Source organism: Odocoileus virginianus, chromosome 3 (genome assembly GCF_023699985.2).
Source record: "Odocoileus virginianus isolate 20LAN1187 ecotype Illinois chromosome 3, Ovbor_1.2, whole genome shotgun sequence".
Classification (NCBI taxonomy): domain Eukaryota; kingdom Metazoa; phylum Chordata; class Mammalia; order Artiodactyla; family Cervidae; genus Odocoileus; species Odocoileus virginianus.
Window position 1 is genome coordinate 14878983 of NC_069676.1, and position 15010 is coordinate 14893992.

A 15010-nucleotide genomic window follows, 5' to 3' on the forward strand; every position below is an offset into this window, starting at 1 on the left:
TGTGAATAAGCTGGGAGGAGAAAAAAAGATGTGCAGGCTCCCTTATCTGAGCAGAGAGCAAATTAAACCGACGATGAATGCCGGTTCTCCTTGCTGTCCTAGCTAAAACAGTGATGGCACCCTCTGTGGGTGAGACTTGCAGGGAAAAAGGATCTGACCTGGACCATGCCCCACCCCAACCCACTCCACCTGTGTGTGTGGAGTGCACACACACACACACACACCCTGGGGGTTTTGGCAATTAACAGAAGGGCAAATGCCTTACCTCTTTATCCCCAAAGATACATCCAGTTTTTCCTACATCTACAGCTCAGTCAGAAAAGGACAACTGACCTAAAAAAAAACAGAAGCAAAAACTACAATGGGCATTTACAGTAGAGATCTTGCTGTTGTTGTCTAGTTGTTAAGTCATGCCCAACTCTTTGCGACCCCATGGACTGTAGCCCGAGAGGCTCATCTGTCCATGGGATTTCCCAGGCAAGAACACTGGAGTGGGTTGTGATACTTACAGCCAATAAGCATGTGAAGACATACTCAAATCCCAGTGTTAATCAGGGAAACGCAAAGCAAGATGGTGCGATACAATTTCAGACCCATTCAGTTGTCAAAAATAAATGGGCCAAAGCAAATGTTGGAGAAGATGGGAATCAATAACCTCACATATAGGGCTTTCTCTGGTGGTCTAGTGGATACAAATCTTCCTGCCAATGCCAGGGGCATGGGTTTGATCCTGGGTCCAGGAAAGATCACACATGCTACAGGGCAGCTAAGCCCACACACCACAAGTACTGAGCTGGAGTGCCTAGAGCCTGTGCTCTGCAATGAGAGAAGCCACGGCAGTGGGAACCCCGGGCACCTCAGGAAGGAGTAGCCCCTGCTCGCCACAACTAAGTCCACGTGTAGCAACAAAGACCCAGTGCAGCCAAAAATAAAAACTTTTAAAAATTAAAAAAAATATTTAAATAACCTCACATGGGGGTTATAAATTGGCACAACCACTCAGGATCTATAAAGTTCAGAAACAACGCAAACAAAATGATGTATGGTTTAGGCATGAACATCTGTTAGTAGAATTATTTCTGTAATAAACAGAAAACAAACACAAAATTCAGAAAATTCATGTTGCTTTTGATCTTGGGAGGCAGGGGGATGGGATTCAGGTAGATTTAAAGTACTAGCACTGTTGTAGCTTTTGAAGTAGTGGAGTGTACAGACAGATACTCATTCTATTATTAATAAATACAACTTAAAAGGGACATGCAAAAAGACAACCAGCAGGATAGGAGAAAATATTCACAAATCATATACCTGAAAAGAGTCTAGTACATAGCATATATAAAGAACACTCACAACTCAACAACAACCAAACATTTTAAAGATGAGCAAAGGACTTCAGTTGACTTTCCTCTTGGAGTTGGTTGCCATTTCCTGCTCCAGGGGATCTTCCTAATTCAGGGACCAAACCTGCCTCTCCTGCATCTTCTCCATTGGCAGGAGGATTCTTCTGCTGAGCCACCAAGAAAGTCCAACTGATACAATAGTATTATCCAAACTACAGACCATCAGAGTTTTCCAATTGTCCCCCTTATATGCTATATAGGATGCAACCCAGGGTCACATGCTGCATTTAGTTATCCTTTGTCTCATCAATTATCTTTTTTAATTTCATCTAATCTGGAAGAATTCCTCAGGTTCTATGTCTTGAGTAACTTTGCGTCCTGATCAACAGAAGTCCGCTCTCTTTGGATACACGCTCTTATCACGTCCTAGGTGAATACATGATGTCCCAAACACGGGACTCAATCAGGCCTCCTGTGTCCCAGGAGAGGTTGTGGCTCATCGGTGGAAGGCAAGACTGTGTGGAGCCTGCTGGGTGGAGCTGAGGTCTCTGAGAGCCTCCATAGAAACCTAAAAGCCACTAAGAGGAATTCAGGGACATCCAAGGGGAAACAGGAATGGGAGCAGAGTTGCAGGTGCGGGAACGAAGGGGAAGGACCAGTCTGGACCCCCAGGGCCAGCTGGCAAACAGGGATCCGGGCCTTCTCACACATGCAGACGCCCCCTGCCCCCTAACAAGGAATCCTGCTTCTAGTGCTGCCCCCTGCCTCCGGCCAGTCCTCCTTCCTATGCCTACAGGCTTGCCCTTTCTCTCGGACATGCAGACACCACCAGTGCCTTCAGCCTCACCCACCTCAACCCAGGCAGTAAGCACCTCTGCTTCCTGAAAGGGGATGGTAGAATTCCAGCCTGCCTCCCAGAGAGAAGCAAGATTAGGGCATCAGGTCTTTCGTCTGTTCACCTGCCTCTGATACGAGACAGCACTCCTGGATCTTGCCTGACCTGAGGCTGTCCTGTCCATCTAGTGCCAGGTGCCCTTGGTCCACTAGGCCCTCAGGATGAATTAGGAATTCTGGTAATTTTCATTCACTGCCGCTTACACCCTGCACCTGCTCATGTTTGTTCCTCTGTGTGTATTCTCATGGGTCCTGTGGGCTTGTGCCTATTATCACATGCTTGTTGCATGCTTTCCCCACAGAGGATATGCTTTATTCTACAGAGAATGTGTGTGTGCATCTTTATAGGGGGCCGATATGGAAGGCCCACGAGTCTTCTCCAAGGTGCTGAAAGCTCACCATTCAAGACCCACATCCACTCAGCCTCCCAACTGAGTTACTCCTCCAGGAAGACTTCTTGGATTGGCCCCACCTCCTCTTCAACTGGGGAGGGGGGGATGCGACATCCACTGCCTATGCCTTCAAGCCCCCAGGCCCCCTCCCCTGCACTTGGCCCTGCAAAGCCTGGCCCCACTTGGCCTCACCTGTGCAGATCCTAGATTCACAATTCAGGACTGAGAGCCCATCCGCTTGACCAGGACCTCCTGGCTGGACAACAGGCACCTGGCCAGGGAGGGAGGCTGCACGCAGCCAGAGAGGTGACCTGGCACCAGATGAGGAAGTGCACAGTTGAGAAAACCCAATGACACAAGAAAATAAGGAACTAACACAGATTAAAGAAATCAGCAAAACAGAGGGCAAAGGAACAAAACATGGCAAGAATAAAAATTCTGACTCTTTGGGAGCATTAATAAGATAAACCCCTGAAGAGAATGAACAAGAAGGAAATGAGGAGAATTTTTAAAATATATACGGGAAGACTAATTATGTATCAAAAAGACAAGAGATAACAAATGTTGGTGAGGATGTAGAGAAAAAGGGAAACATAGCGCACTGGTGGTGGGAATGTAATCAATGCAGCCACGATGGAAAACACGACAGAGATTCTCCCCCAAATTAAAAATACAATACCATTTGTTGTTGCTGTTCAGTCACTCAGCTGTGTCCGACTCTTTGTGGCCCCCAGGCCTCCCTGTCCCTCACCATCTCCTGAAGTTTGCCCAAGTTCATGCCCATTACATTGGTGATGCCATCCAGCCATCTCATCCTCTGACGCCCTCTTCACCTTCTTGCCTCAATCTTTTCCAACATTAGGGACTTCTCTGCTGAATCGGCTATTCACATCAGGTGACCAAAATACAATTATCATCTGATCTAGCAACTCCACTTATGGGTTTTTATCTGAAGGAAACAAAATCACTGTCTTAAAAAGATAAATGCATCGCCCCCCATTTTCACAGCAACACTATTTATAATAGCCAAGATATGGAAACAATCTTAAGTGTCCACTGACAGATGAATGGATAAAGAAGATGTGGTGTATATACAATGTAATATTATTCAGCCACAAAAAGGAAATCCTGCCATTTGCAACCACATGGATGGATCTTAAAGGCATTATGCTAAATGAAATAAATCAGAAAGAGAAAGACAAATGTATGAACTCACTTACATGTGGAATCTTAAAAAAAAAAAAAGGAAAAAAAAAGCTCATAGATACAAAGAACAGATTGGTAGGTACCAGAGGCAGGGGAGGGAATGGGACAGGCAAAATGGGTGAAGGCAATTTTTAAAAACTATATAAACTATATGCTAATAAATTTGAAAAGCAAGATGAAATGAATTCATTTATGGGGAAATATAAAATGCAAAAATTGTATCATGAAGAATCAGTACACTTAACTAGACTCATAAATGTTAATGAACTTGGAATAATGGTAGAAAACAAAAACCTACCTCTCCTTAAAGCACAAAACCTAGAGGATTTTACAATCAAGTTTTATTGCCATTACAAGTAGCACATAATTCCCATCTTATTCAAATTGATACCAAGATTTTTTAAAAAAGAAGAAAGTAGGGTGCAGGACTTTCCTTGTGGTCCAGTGGATAAGAATCTACCTGGCCATCAGGGAACATGGGTTCGATCCCTGGTCCAGGAAGTTCCCACGGAGCAACAGAGCCTGGGCACCACATCTGCTGAGCCAGCGCACTTGAGTCCGTGTTCTGCAGCAAGAGAAGGCACCGCAGACAGAAGCCCAGGAGCTGCAACTAGAGTACCCCTCACTCGACACAACCAGGGAAAGCTTGTGCGGCAACAGAGACCCAGCCCAGCCTAAATACATAAGAAAATATTTTAAAGTAGAGGTAGGGTAGAATACCCAACTTCTTTTAAGAGGATGATAAAGACTACAAACCATAACCAAATAGGGCTACAACATGGACGAAGCTTGAAAACCCAGTATGCTAAGTGAACGAAGCCAGACTTAAAAGGTTACATATTGTATAATTCTGTTTATATGAAATATCCAGAATAGGTAAATCTACAGAGACAAAGCAAATTGGTGGTTACTAGGGGGAGGGGAGGAGAAGGAATGGGACATCTGTTTAATGAGTACAGGGGTTTCCTTTTGGGACAATGGAAATGTTTTGGAACGAGACAGAGGTGATGGTTGCTCAACATTGAGAGTGGCCTAAATTAGTCCCTGAATTGTTTGCTTTCAAAAGGTTGATTTTGTTCATTGAATTTCATCTCAATGAAGAGAATTAAGAATATGGAGTAAGGTAGGAAAATTCACACCAGTTTTCAATGATGTCCATAGAAGCAAAAATCTTAGATAAAATACTACCCACAGATATGGAAGCAACCTAAATGTCCATTGACAGATGAATCGGTAAAAAAAAGATGTGATACATATAAATTATAAATACAATGGAATATTACTGAGTTATTTTAAAAAATAATGAAATAATGTCATTTGCAGCAACATGGATAGACCTAGGGATTATCACACTAAGCAAAGTAAATCAGAAAGAGAAAGTCAAATATCACATGATATCATTTATATGTGGAATCTAAAAAAAAAAAAAAATGATACAAATGAATTTATTTCAAAACAGAAATAGACTTCACAGACACAGAAAACAAATTTATGGTTACCAAAGAAGAAAGGGAGGGAGAAGGGATAAATTAGTAATTTGGGATTAACATATACACATATATAAAATAGGTAACTAACAAAGACCTACTGTATACAAAGGGAAATATACTCAATAGCTTGTAATTGTGTGCACGCATGCTCAGTGACTCAGTCTTGTCCAAGTCTTTGCAACCCTATCGACTGTAGTCCGCCAGGCTCCAGGCAAGAATACTGGAGTGGGCTGCCATTTCCTCCTCCAGGGAAATCTTCCCTACCCAGCGATTGAACCAGTGTTTCCTGCAGCTCCTGCATTGGCAGGAAGGTTTTTAACCACTAAGCCAAAAGAATCTGAAAAACAAAACAAACCACTTTGCTGTACCCCTGAAACTAACACAAAATTGTAAATCAACTATACTTCAATAAAGACATTTTAAAAATACTGCTATTCAAATCTCACAGTGTGGGGAGGAAAATTACATCATGGCCAAGGACAACTTGGCCAGAAGAACATGGAGGAGTCAGCCTCGGAAATCCAAGGCTGATTGATCTCTGTCAGCAAAAGGACTTGCTTCTAACATAGATGCTTAATTTTTGCCCCAGCAGCACGTGTGTGTTCCAGGATCTGGGGACCTGAGAGGGTTAGGACTGGTGCAGGAAGCAGGGGTGGAGGCGGTGCCCTCTCAACATCCTGGCAAGCCTGAAGACAGAGCCCTAACAAGAGCAGAACGGAGCTTAAGGGGAACACCAGTAGAGTTTAAAAGTTGAATTTTTAACTGTTACATTTCAAATAGGCATCAAGGAATATAGGAACTCATCTTTTTAAAAAATTCAGAGGGCTTCTCTGGCGGTCCTGTGTTTAAGACTGTGCTTCCACTGTAGGGGGCAAATACATAAATATGAATAAAAGTTAAATAAATTATAAATAAAATAAGGTGATTCAGAAATTCTGACATATGCTACAACATGGATGAACCCTGAAGACATTATGCTGAATGAAAGAACCAGTCACAAAAGGATAAACACTGTATGACTCCATTAAAGTGAGGTCCCCAGAGTAGTCAAATTCATACAGACAGAAAGTTAGAAAAACGGTTACCAGGGGCTGGGGAAGGGGGGAATGGGGAGTTAGTATTTAATGAGGACAGAGTTTCAGTTTTGCAAGATGAAAGGAGTTCTGGAGATGGATGACAGTGATGGTTGCAGAAGATGAATGTACTCAGTGCCACTGAACTGTGAATTTACACTGGTTAAAACGGTAAATTTCGTGTTACGTATAATTTACAATGAAAAATACAAAGGTGCAAAACCAAATCAACAACAAAAAAGAATTTTTAATAAAGATAAAAACCCAAAGGTGAATATGGCTTGATGAAAAATAGAGTGAGGAAGGATGCAGGCAAAGGCGAATGAACAAACGCCCCGCGGGGTAGGAGCTGAAAAATAAGCACGTGGGCAAAAAGAAATGCATGGCTGGATGGACGTCAATCGCACGCAGAGAGCGCCTCCTACTGGTGACTTCCTGTGTTCGTCAAGGGGCTGAAAAAACAAGCTTAGAATGCACTGCCATTTCCTCTTTATACCAACATCATTCCCCTGTTTACCGACCACTGTGGCAGAACAGACAGCATCACTGAGAAAACAAAAACCAGTAGGGAAGAAAACTTCTATCGCCGCCACCTCCCGCCCCGCCAACCTGCCAACCTGCATCCAGAACCATGCACCAGCCCAGCCCCCCTTCCTGCTTCTATGAGGAAACAATTTGCCCTGATCCAACAAATCCAGGCCACCTCCACCAGCTCCCACCCGACTGTTTAAGGAGTCACCCCATCAGTCCTCTTTCTCCATTAGATTATTCCCACCAGCATACAGGTATGCTGATTCATTTTTCACCTTGTTGTTTCATTATTGAAATGAAATTGACATAACAAAATTGACCATTTAAAATAAACTTCAGGGGCTTCCTTTGTGGCTCAGCGGTAAAGAATTCACCTGCCAATGCAGGAGACACAGTTTCGATCCCTGGTCTGGGAAGATCCCAGGTGCCTCAGAGCCGCTAAGCCCGTGCACCACAACTACTGAGCTTGTGCCCTGGAGCCCAGGAGCCACGACTATCGGGCCCACGTGCTGCAACTCCTGAAGCCCACACGCCCTAGAGCCGGTGCTCTGCAACAAGAGAAGCCACCACAGTGAGAAGCCAGTGCACCACAACTAGAGAAAAGCCACGCCTGTCCAAAAAATAGAAATAATTATTAAAAATAAGGGAAACTTCAGTGCATTTAGTATATTCATAAAACTGTGCGACTGTCACCAACACAGACTTCCAAACATGTTCATAGTGCAAATGAGCACATGAAAAGATGCTCCACATATATCACCAGGGAATTGCAAACTAAGACAACAAGAAACCAGTACACACCTATGAGAATGGCCAAAATCCAGAAAACAGACCACACCAATGCTGGTGAGGGACTGGAGCAATAGGAACTCTGGCTCATTACTGGTGGAATGCAAAATGGTCCAGTCACTCTGGAAGGCAATTTGGCAATTTCTTACAAAACTAAACATACTCTTACCATATGATCCAGCAATAGCACTCCTTGGTACTTACTCAGCACAGCTGAAAACTTATGCGCACACAAAAACCTGCACACAGCCGTTTATAGAAGCCTTATTCATAATTACCAAGAGTTGGACACAACCAAGACATCTTTCAGCAGGTGAGTGGATAAACTGTAGTACATCCAAACAATAAATGTTATTCAGAGCTAAAAAGAAATGAGCTATGGGGCCATGAAAAGACATGGAGGAAACTTAAATGCATATGACTAAGTGAAATAAGCCAACCTGAAAAGGCTACATACTGCATGATTCGATCCCTATGGCATTTTGAGGAAAGGCAGAACTATGGAGACAGTAACAAGATCAGTGGTTTCCAGGAATTAGAGGGCAGGGAGAGACGAATAGGTGGAGCACAGAGGATTTTTAGGGCAGTGAAAATACCCTGTATGATGCTGTAACGGTGGATACACATCATTATTGTTGTTTAGTCTCTAAGGTGTGTCTTTGCCACCCATGGACTGCAGCACGCCAGGCTTCCCTGTCCTTCACCATTTCCCAGAGTTTGCTCAAAATCATGTCCATTGTGTTGGTGATGCCATCCAACCATCTCATCCTCTGTCACCCTCTTCTCCTCCTGCCCTCAGTCTTTCCCAGTATCAGGGTCTTTTCCGATGAGTCGGCTCTTCACATCAGGTGGCCAAAGTATTGGAGCTTCAGCTTCAGCATCAGTCCTTCCAGTGAATATTCAGGGTTGATTTCCTTTAGGATTGACTGCTTTGATCTCCTTGCTGTCCCAGGGACTCTCGAGAGTCTTCTCCAGCGCCACAGTTCGAAAGTGTCAATCCTTTGGTGCTCAGCCTTCCTTACGGTTCAACTCTTATACCCATACATGACTACTGGAAATACCATAGCTTTGACTATATGGACCTATATGTCATTATACATTTGTCCACACCCATAGAATGTACAGAACCAAGAATGAACTCGAAGACAAATGACAGATTTTGGGTGATAATGACATGTCACAGTAGGTTTATGGATTGTAAGAAAGGTACCACTCTGGTACTCATAATGGGGGAGGCTATGCATGTGTGGGGGCATGGAATATAGGGGAAGTATCTGTACCTACATTCCTCACTTTCCTGTGAACCTAAAACTGATCTAAGTACAAAGTTTTTCACATGTTTTTTACCACCACTTATTTATTTTAGTTTTCTTTATTTATCTTCTGGCTGTGGTGGGTCTTCTTGCTGCATGAGGGTTTTCTCCAGTTGTCTCAAGCAGGGGCCACTCCTCGTTGTGGTGCAGGGCCTTCTCATTGAGGTGGCTTCTCTTGCTGTCAAGCACAGGCTGTAGGCTCACGGGCTTCAGTAGTTGCAGCAACCGGGCTCAGTAGTCGTGGCGCACAGGCTTAGTTGTCCGTATAGCATGTGGGATCTTCCCAGAGCAGCGATTGAACCGGTGGCCTTTGCATTGTGAGGCAGATTCTTAACCCACCGAACCACCAGGGAATCCCACCACTTACTTAGGAAGCAGTTGTTTCCCCTTACCTGCTCCCCACCAGCCCCTGGCAACCCCTGATCTACTTTCAGTCTCCGTGCATTTACCTACTCTGGACATGTCACAGGCTTGATGGACTCAGACACCCTGACTTTTTGCCTCTAGCTGCTTTTGCTCTGTGCATGTATTCAAGGTTCAGTCACATTGAAGTGTGTGTCAGAACTTCCTTTGTTGTCACGACTGGATAGTATTCCATTCTGGTCAGACCACATTCTATGTGTCCATTCATCCACGGTGGGACACATGGATTGTGCCCGTCTTTTAAGCAATGTGAATAACGTTGCTAGGAACAAGCAGGTACACGTATTTGCCTGAATAGCTGATTTCAGTTACTTGGGATACATTCCTAGGAGCGGAATTTCTGGTGATGTGGTAATTCCATGTTTAACTTTTGAGAAAGCGCCAACTCTTCCCCAGCGGCTGCATCACTTCACACTGCCACCAGCAATTTACCGGGGTTCCAAATCTGCGGTAACCCCCACCATCACTTATCTTCTGTTTTTGCTCCCCTCCCCCAATTAGAGCCGTTCTCCTGGGCATCTTCCACTTTAAGGAAAAAAAAAAAAAAAAAGACTGAACGCCCTCCCTGTCTAGCCTCTGCCCTAGTATCAGCCTACACTCTGCCTCACCCCAAGAAAAACTGTAGTAAAAGTCACCCACACACCCTTTCTCCTTCCTACTTTATCTTCAACCTGTGGAACTGCTTTTGCCTTCATCACCAATGACCTCCACGGTATTAAACCCCAGATCTCCCTCTCTCCCGGTTTTACAGGAAGCGTGGCAGCCTGGGACCCGGATGGTGTGGCAGCCTGGGACCCGGATGGTGTGGCAGCCTGGGACCCAGATGGTGCTCTTTGATTTGATTCACTCCGGCCTGAACTCTCCGGGTTTCCTTCCCATCCCTACCGTTGCTCCTTCTTTCCTCGATTCTTCCTCACCCCCAGAAACTGCTAGTTATGGGGACACTCCCTCCTCCTCTCCAATCCAGGGACACCCACTGAGACAACTAAACCTCTCTCCAACCCACAGTCCGAGTGCCTTCCTGATCTCTCCACGCGGCGGCCTCGCAGGTCCAGAGCTCTACTCCCAAGGGTCCCCCTCCCTCCACCCCCACTTCCCCCTCTTCCTCCCCAGCATGGCGGGCTCCATCCTTCCGCAGTTCACCCCAGGTACCTTGGAGGCGCTCTTGCTTCCTCTTTCTCACGGCCACAGGAGAGCGACTTTCCCCTCAAAACAAATAGAGAATCCGACCACTTCTCACCACCTGCATGGTCCCACCCTGCACCAGCGCCATGATGCCCTTCCTGGACCAATATGACCGCCTCCAGGCTCCCACTTTAGTGCCCATTCACCGTAACAGAGTCCCCCCTCCATTATCATCAGAAACACCCTCCCCACTTTTAGGGGATCCTTTTCCTTTATTGCTATATCCTGCACACCTAGAACAGTGCCTAATACCTTGTGTAATACCATTCAGCTATCTTTTTTTTCGGTGGGGGGGGCTTGACTTTTGGGATCTTAGTTCCCCAACCAAGGATCCTACCCCAGCCCCCTGCAGTGGAAGCATGGAGTCCTTACCAGTGGACCACCAGGGAAGTCCCCAACAAATATCTTTTTTTTTTTAAATTGCATCAGTCTTAGTTGCAGCAAGAAGGCTCTTAATTGTGGAGCGGGGGCTCTAGAGTACCTAGGCTTAGGAGATGGGGGAAGGAATGACCCAAATGGGGAGGGAGTTTCCCTTTTGGGAGATAAAAATGTTTTGCAGCTAGATAGAGTTGAGGGTCACACAACACTGCAAGTGTACTAAATGCATGATAGACTTTAAAATTGTTGTTTAGTCACTAAGTTGTGTCTGACTCTTTGTGACCCTATGCACTGTAGCCCGCCAGGTTCCTCTGTCCATGGAATTTCCCAGGCAAGAACAGTGGAGTGGGTTGCCATTTCCTTCTCCAGGGGATCTTCCTGACCCAGGGGTCAAACCTGGGTCTCCTGAATTGACAGATGGATTCTTTTATCGCTGAGCCACCAGAGAAGCCCAGACTTTAAAATAGCTAATGGCTAATTTAACGCTATGTGAGTTTCCCTCAGCAAAAAAAAGAAATAGTGAGAGCTGGAGAGATATATACAGATGCGCACACACACACCCTGGACCCCTCCTCTATCTTCACCACTGCAGCCTCCATCCCACTCCATCCCTTGCTTCTCAGGCCCATCAGAATTCCCCAAGTGCCAGGACCCAGGCCCACTGACCATGTTCTCCTCCTTGTGGGTCCGCCCTCAACATCCCTCCTCCCTTTTCAACCTGGACCCTCCCTAGAGTATCCTGAAAGTGACTCGCTGGGCTTGTTGCCCACAGGACTGGATGGGTAACTGGCAGCACATGGTGACCCTGCTCAAGAGAACAAAGGCTGCTGAAATCCCGGCCTGCTCATGCGAGACAGGTGTTTGTAACCATGGCCGCCCCAGTGTCCCAGTGACAAAGCTGGCCCTTGGACAGCAAAGCCACTTGCCCACAGTCACTCAGCAGGCTCCGGTGGCCAGGAGTCACCCACCACAGCCTGCCCATTCCCGGCCCTCCGTTCCCTTGGTGGCCCTGATGAACCAGGCCTCCGTGGCGTTCATGCCCTTGGGGGGTCACCACCTCTGCCCCTGACACACATCTAGGCTGACCTGAAACTCCACTGAATCAGCAGAACAGGGAGGAAGTGATGCTGGCCCAGGTCTAGGTCTGAGTGTTAGAAGGTCTGGGGGCTTCAGCTCTCTACTTTGGGGGAACCCCAAGTTGTCAGAAAAGGACTTCGCTCATCCTCCTTGGGTGACCACACAGAAGGGCCAACTGGAGAAGCCACGCAGAGGGAGAGGCCCAGCTGCCCCAGGCAGCCCCACCCACGTGTGCACCAGACATGACATCCAGCCACTCCAGCCCCAAGATGCCAGCAGCCACCACTCATGGGAAAATGGACACACCAGCCAGGTGAGAGTATACCAGTGGGAGTTTGGGGCCAGTGGGTACAGACTTGTTTGTGCCACTGTTCACTGAAAACCCAGCTGACACCCGAGGAAGATCCTGACCTTAGACCTCATCAGCTCAGGTGGCATCTGACACTAGCCTTGCATCCCCTGACCTGCCTCTGTGGCCCACTCTGGCTGGCCACACCTGAACAAAAATGAAGGTTGGAAAAAAAATCTTAAAAAAAGAAAATGCTACTCTCTGGCATAACTCCTTCCTGACAACCAGAGGCCCATCAACTGGAACCAGTTCGAAAGCATGAAACTTGGGCCCAGCTTGGGGGCTGGGGGTGCCCAGCGGGCACCAAGGGAAGGCCTTGTACCCCAGGAGGCTGGGCACCCTCTGCTCCACTGTTGGTCAAGGCCCCCTATCCTGGCTGCAGCCCACCTACCAAGCCCCCACAGTTGCCCGACAGAGAACTCGAGCCCACAACACGCTGCCTGAAGCCCAGACTTCAAATCCCATGGGCAACTGCCCAGTGGTCTAGTGGTTAAGACTCCACACTTTCACTGCCAAGGGTGCAGGTTCAATCCCTGGTCAGGGAACTAAGTTCCCCCAACCCTCACCCACAGACAAAACCAAACAAAAACAACCCATCTCCTATGGGAGCAGGGTCCCAAAGCTGAACTTTCATACCCCCAGGAAACTCTGTGCTCTCCCAGCATCTTGTCATCAGGGGCCAGCTCTCCGCCTGCTGGATGTCCGAGACCCAAGACACTGTGTGGGTACCTGGGTGCTTCCCCAGGCTACCAGGGCCCCAGCAACCCCATTAGGAGATGAAAATGAGAACCAGATGAGGTCTGTCCTCATCACCCCACAGCTAGGGTATATTAACCATATTTTCTGTATTCTTTTTTTTTTTGGCTGCACCACACAGCCTGAGGGATTAGTTCCCTGACTAGGATTTGAACCCACAGCCCCAGCAATGAAAGCTCAGAGTTGTAACCACTGGATTGCCAGGGAATTCCCCCTTTCTATAGTCTCAACACCCTGGCAGCTGGGGCCTCACTGCCCAGGAACAGACTGTCCCTCAAGGAGTAAGCGAGTTATTGGAGATAACTAACAAGTCACCAGTGACTTGTGCCTCTCATGTGCATACCAACCAACCCAGAGCCACCATCCCCCTGCCCTGCTCATCCCTAGGGTCAGTGCAGTGTGACTGCCTGACAGTAAGCTTTTCTCTTTTGGCCACGCCACTCAGCATGCAGGATCTTAGTTTCCCAACCAGGGATCGAACCCATGCCCCTGTATTGGAAGCCTGGAGCCTTAACCACTGGAGGTCCCTGACATTAAGCTTTTGATTGCTGACGTCCATTGTGAATGTTGTGAACAAACGCATCACCAGCTGCACAACACAGCTACTATCAATACAACCTACCTGCAGCCATGAAGGTGCCCATTTTAGAAACCCTGGGGAACCTGGGTAACTGATAACTTAGGTGATCAGTTATCACCTGATTTCCTTCTGGGACACTAATTCCAGCTCTTGTGTTCTAATCAAGAGTGAACTTGAGACTCCTGATCCTCAGACCCTAATACAGGCAGAGCCTTAGGTCTGCTTTCCCTCTCTCTCCCCACCAAGGATCTTTTTAAAAAAAATTTTTTTATTTGTTGCTGTTGTTCAGTTGCTCAATTGTGTCCAACTCTTTGCAATCCCATGGACGGCAGCACACCAGGCTTCCCTGTCCATCATCTGCCAGAGTTTGCTCAAACTTGTGTCCATTGAGTCAGTGATGCCATCCAACCATCTTGCCCTCTGTCATCCCCCTCTCCTCCTGCCCGCAATCTTTCCTAGCATTAGGGTCTTTTCCAGTGAGTCATCTCTTCACATCAGGTGGCCAAAGGATTAGAGCTTCAGCTTCAGTGTCAGTGCTTCCATTAATTTTATTTAATTTGGCTGCTTTGGGTCTTCACTGCTGCGCGCCAGCTTTCTCTAGTTGCGGTAAGCGGGAGCTACTCTCTAGTTGCTATGTGAGGGCTTCTCATTGAGGTGGCTTATCTTGTTGCGGAGCACAGGCTCTAGGACATGGGCTCAGTAGTTGTAGTGCCTGGGCTCAGCTGTACCAAAGCATGTGGAATCTTCCCAGAGCCTGGATCGAACCCATGTCCCCTATACTGGCAGGCAGATTCCTAACCACTGGACCACCAGGGAAGTCCTCTCCACGTTGATCTCTCTCAGTGGGGGGCCTGCCGTGTACCCTCCAGGACCTGCAGGACAAATCTTGTTCCTCAAAGTTCCTTGATGGCCAGGACTTCCCCAGTGGTCCAGTACTTAAGATTCTGTGCTTCTAGTCCAGGGGTCATGCGTTCGATTCCTTGTCGGGGAAGTTCTGCATCATGCACAGTGCAGCCAGATGGTTTTTGCTGAAGTATGTCCTGCACTGGTCCAGCCACCACACTGGCTCTGGTTGGGGAGCATCCGTCGGGGTCTTGCTGTAACAGGGACCCAGCAGGTGCCCTGGGTGCTGTTCTCGGACAGCCTCGCTGTTGACAGGCTGAGACATTTGTAACAGTCAGTGCTGACACCCCAGCTGCGCCTGTCGTTCAGGTGCTCAGTCGTGTCCGACTCT